Source organism: Delphinapterus leucas, chromosome 6 (genome assembly GCF_059928025.1).
Source record: "Delphinapterus leucas isolate spDelLeu-1000000601 "Yukka" chromosome 6, BTC_Dleu_Yukka2, whole genome shotgun sequence".
Lineage (NCBI taxonomy): Eukaryota > Metazoa > Chordata > Mammalia > Artiodactyla > Monodontidae > Delphinapterus > Delphinapterus leucas.
The window spans coordinates 108,404,447-108,409,673 of NC_143134.1; the positions used below are offsets into that span (position 1 = coordinate 108,404,447).

The following is a 5,227-nucleotide window of genomic DNA, read 5'->3' on the forward strand; positions in this document are numbered from 1 at the left end:
ATGAACGCTGGACACACTGAGGAGAGAGAAGGATGATGAGGAGATGAAGGTAAAATCATAGCACATGAAGCGTGCGGCTGGACCTGTGGTTGTTGAAACTAAAGGACGCTCAGGCAAATGTAAGAACTGTTGGCTAATATTTAAAAGGCTGACATATGAAGGAAGATTTAGGCTTGTTTTGTGAAGCCCTAGAAGAGAGAAATTTGGTGTCAGCCAGACATGGGCTTGGGTCCTATCTGTCTGCTCATAGCTGTGCAAACCTATGCAAGTGAGTGAATCTTGCTGGGGCTCAATTCGTTTGTCTGTACAATAGAGATAATGCTAATACTTACCCCACAGGGTTTAGGGGCGAATCAAGTGAGACAAAACAGAGCAAGTGCTTAGCACAGTGCTTGGTACAAAGCAAGAACTCAACAAACACTAGCTTAAAAAACTAAACACCGACAACAACAAAAGGAAAACTGGAAGGCCGATGGCACCTTTTTTTGAGGAGTTGGAACAGACATAGTTGACGCTGAAATTGGGGTCAAGGGGGTTTGAACTAGCTCCATAAAACTAGCCAAAGTATCTGGGAGGCCCAATCTGAGCTTGGAGTGGGAAAGTCAGACAATTCTTTTCCTTTAAAAGTATAGTGGATTAGCTTTTCCTCAGCTGCAGCTAAGGTGTTCTGTCCTTCCGAGGAAGCTAAGGCCACGTTGGGGTGAGTCCCTCACTTCATCCAGTGACTAGCACTGCGCCCGGCAGCCGCTGCCTAGCGCTCGCCCACACCATGGCCTCCGTCTAGGAGCTCGCCTGTATCTACTTGGCCCTCATCCTGCATGACGATGAGGTGACGGTCACGGAGGATAAGATCAATGCTCTCATTAAAGCAGCCAATGTAAATGTTAAACCTTTCTGGCCAGGCTTGTTTGCAAAGGCTTTGGCCAGTGTCAACATCGGGAGCCTCATCTGCAATGTGGGGACTGGTGGACCTGCCCCAGCAGCTGGGGCTACACCGGCAGGAGGTCCCGCCCCCTCCCCCACTGCTGCCCCAGCTGAGGAGAAGAAAGTGGAAGCAAAGAACGAAGAATCTGAAGAGTCTGATGACATGGGCTTTGGTCTTTTTGACTAAACCTCTTTAGTAACACGTTCAATAAAAAGCTGAGCTCAAAAAAAGAAAAAAAAGTATAGTGGATTAAAAAATGAAAGCCAGGGGGGTTGGGAGCCCGGGGGGGGGGTGGGAAATGAAAGCCAAATTTAGTCCAATTTTAGATGCAAGCATGGGGCCAGAGGAAAGGCCAAGAGGAGGGATAAACAAGGGAATGGGGAGAAAGTGAGTAGAAGGGGTAGAAACGAGAGGTGACAACTGGTTCTTAAAACTTTCATGAGTTGTCTGTGGCTCACTTTGGTGGCCTCTGATTACGTAGTGAGTAGGATGGTTGGCTTTTAATAGTCTTAAGCTTAGAGTGGGTACCAAAAGACAGATTCCAAGTGGGTATGAGGAAGACATTCCTAATTGGGAGGCAGTATACTATAATAGGTTATGACAGGAAGTAGCATGCTAGTTAAGAGCACAGGCTACAGAGTCAGACTGCCCAGATTCTGGTCCTGACCACTCCAGTAAGACCCGCCTAACCTCTCTTTGCCTCCACTTCCTTATCTGAGAAACAGGTGTGATAATGAAATCTACCTCTTTAGTTTAAAGAATTTAATGAAAATGATGCATATAATGATAGTAATGATGGTATGGGTTTCCACACATGAGTCTAGGGTCAGCAGCTGAAAGTAGAAGGGCTTTGATTAATTTCACCACCCATATGTCTGAGCAGCAAGCCAAGCCCATTTCCCTGGGGTGAGAGCCTATTGTTTATTCCACTACCCATGGCAGAAAGGACATTGATTAAAATAAATTTTTGCTTAAAAAAAAAAATGCCAGGGACATCTGGGGCTAGGGTTCAATTACAAGAACGTGCTTCAAAGAGCAATTTGGAGGAAGCGGTCCCTTCCCAGCCAGGATATAGATATAGATATAGATACACACACACACACACACACACACTGATCACAATGGAAGCTGAAATTATTGAGGGCAGTTTTAAACCCTGATCCTGGCAGAGCTCTGTATCATCTCTTTCTAGACTCTCATCCTCTTCCAAAACTCACGGAGGTATTGAAAGTGGGACTGGGAGTTGTTGTATTCTTTGCAGCCTGGGTCCTTTCTCCTTCCTTCTACCAAGGAAAACCTCTTAGATCCCATATCCTCTAGGGTCATCCATGAGATCTTCCCATACCCCTCCCTGCTGTTCTACTTCTCTGAAGTCCTTTAATTTTATGGAACACAAACCCAGGAGTCCGGTCAGACCACTAGAGTTTGTTGTTTTGCCAAAAGATGCAAACCTGTACCTTGACCTTGCCTCCGAATCCTCATGTCCCAACCTCAGTCATCACTCACAAAAAGTCCTCCAACTTAAAACTGAGTGTAAACACTGTGTGAGCAAGGAACCCTTCTGCTTGGTCTCTCCTAACCACTAGCACCAGTTATCTTGGGTATGTAACTTTTTCTCCCTGAACCACAATTTTCATTTATTCAGGGATGGTAGGGTTTCATTGAGCAGATTATGAGCGTGTGTGGAAGACAGTGTCTGTTGTCTAAACAACAGCTACCTCCCCTTATTCCATTTAACAGAACCCCAGCACCAAGCTCTAGGTGATGGGACATGGGCGATCTAAGTGAATAATTTCATATCCATCTGCCCCCTGCAGGTAGAGAAGGCTCCTCACGCAGATATGGCCAAGGAGACACAAGGGGAAGTCAGCCAGAGTGTGGTTCCAGGAAAACTCTAGTTTTCCTGATGAAAATGACCTGAGGCTCATCTTTCTTCCCTTCTTCCTGCACTGAAGGCTGACTTGCAGGCCCTGGTATTACTAAGCCTCCGAACAATGCCAGGTGACACCTACCTTGACACTCATAATTTGAGAAACGTAAGCCTCTGTTTATTTAAGCTATTCCTAGTCAGGGTTTTAATTACTTGCAGCCCAAAACATCCCTAACTGATATTGGGAGGGGGGTTGAATTTTAGGCTGAGGAAACTAGTTAAGCAGAAATGAAGAGATATGAAAGTGGTTAGTGTTTAAGGGGAAGAGAGGAGGCCATGGGATAGTGTTAGGGAACGGATGGGCAAGATGGAGATGAAACATAGTGGGAGGTTGGGTCAATTTAGAAGACTGAACAGCAGGTGTTCTCAATACTGGCTGGCACATTTGAATCACCTGGAGAGCTTTATAAACTGATGCACGCTCAGGCTCCTCCCTATCAGATTCAAAACGAATTGATCTGGGGTAAGGACAGGGCATCTGCAGTTGAAAAAATCTCCCAAGCACTGAACATCAGGGCTGAGGACTACCACCTTATAAGGTATTACATGGCCAGGTCCCTAGCTTCCTGTCCACCTTCACTTCTCTCCCTTGAGCAGTAGGCTCTCAACACTGCCCTTCTTGAGCACATCATAGGGTTTCTCACCCCCTACTCATGCTCCGAGCTTTACCCAGATTGTCACTCCTTCAGACTCCAGAGACCTCCCCCAGCCTCATACCAACCTAAGTGGGATGTCCTCTCTTATTCTCTTATAGTAGTGTTTATTTCTTAACTAGATAGTTCAAAGCTATATATTTATTTTTGTGCTCTTTGTTTATTTACTTATTTATTTCTCTACTGTGAGAGCAAATGTCGTTGCCCATTTTCATCACTGCTATATCTCCCAATACCTTGTACAATATGCCTGCCATATACTGGGTACTAAATAACTATTTGTAAAGTGAATTAATAAAATAAAGGCTCAATGTGTCAGACTCAATTGTATAATGGCAATTTCTGCGGTCCCTGGAGGGAAATAGTCACATTAGTGCTTTATCAAAGGGCTCCAGTGTGCCTGTGGAGGGAAAGACTGGATCAAAACGGGGAAGGGACACTAGTCAGAAGATTATTTCGGCATCATAGGAAAGAGATGGGAACAGCAGACACATTCAGCCGTACGTACCCAGCTCTGTGCCTGACGACAAACAACCCAAGAATGTCTGGAAAGTGAAGGAATGGAGGGCTGAATGAGTACTGATGGAAGAGAGTTTTTATACAGAGCAGAATTTAATAGAGCAAGAGCTCTCTGCATTTTCAAAGAGAGGCAAGGATGCAGAAAGTGTGCGCAAGGGTATGATAGATTAATTTTGTCAAATTCACCGCACCTTTTGCAGACATTAAGCATTTTATGAGAGTCCTCAGCTAGTGCGTGTAGTGGAGGACAGCAGGCTAAGGCAGCTTGTGGCATTTTGTTTTCTTTCTTTGTTAGTAAAGGGAGAATTTAAATGAGTGTAACCTTTGATAATCTGGCAATTGTAAAAATCAACCTACCAAAGTTCAGGCAGTGTCAGATGCAGAGACACCCTTTCCAAACAGCTCATCTTCCCAGACCTTTCTCTGTCAAATGTCAAAGCCCAAATGAGTTTGTTTGGAAGGCAAATTACATGTCGCAAGCTGTCATTTTCTGTGGTGGGTGACTTCTATTTTGAATAATTAAATAATACAGCAACAAAAATACTCTGGTCTTCAAGTCTAAATATAAGGGTGCATATATGTAAAACTGTCCCCCTAGTCCCTGGACATTGGAGGGTTCAGGTCTTGAATCAGACATCAATAGTAATCTACCCAGAATTAATCATTATTTAAGGACTGCAATCTGTTTGATGTAAAGCCTGAGTTGTGAGCACAATTTTAATGGGACAATAGGAGAGAGAGAATTTTTTTTTTTTTTCTGGAAGGGGAAGGAGAACAGGACAAGGTACTATGAAGGATTAAATTAATGGGTAGAGCTCGGCCTGTGAAAGCAAGGGGAAGTGGCTCTGGAAGGGTGTGGCTGTCCTCATCCTCATTCTCACCCTTACCCTCCTCTTCTGTACCTGCACAGTACAGCCCTCACATTTACATCACAGTTTAATACTCAGAAAGCACAAAGTGAGCTGACCTGTTCTGCATGTAAGCAGAGAAGGTCTTACTACCATCCTCTAGCATATGAGGAAACTGAGGCTCAGAGAAATAAAGTGGTCCATTAGACAGCGCAACTGGTAAGGAAGGAAGTCCAGAGGCAGTGTCAGGGATATCTCAAGTGTTCTGACATCTGCGAGACACTGTGTGGTAAGGAAGGCAGTAAAGAGTGTAGACTCACAGAGAGTATGCATATGCCCAAACTCATCAAAA

The 5,227-nt window shown here is 44.6% G+C and overlaps 1 pseudogene; it reads left to right on the plus strand.

Moving 5' to 3' along the window:
* The first annotated feature begins 769 nt into the window (after window positions 1-769).
* Window positions 770-2,324, plus strand: LOC111176921 (large ribosomal subunit protein P1 pseudogene; annotated as a pseudogene).
* The last annotated feature ends 2,903 nt before the right edge of the window (window positions 2,325-5,227 follow it).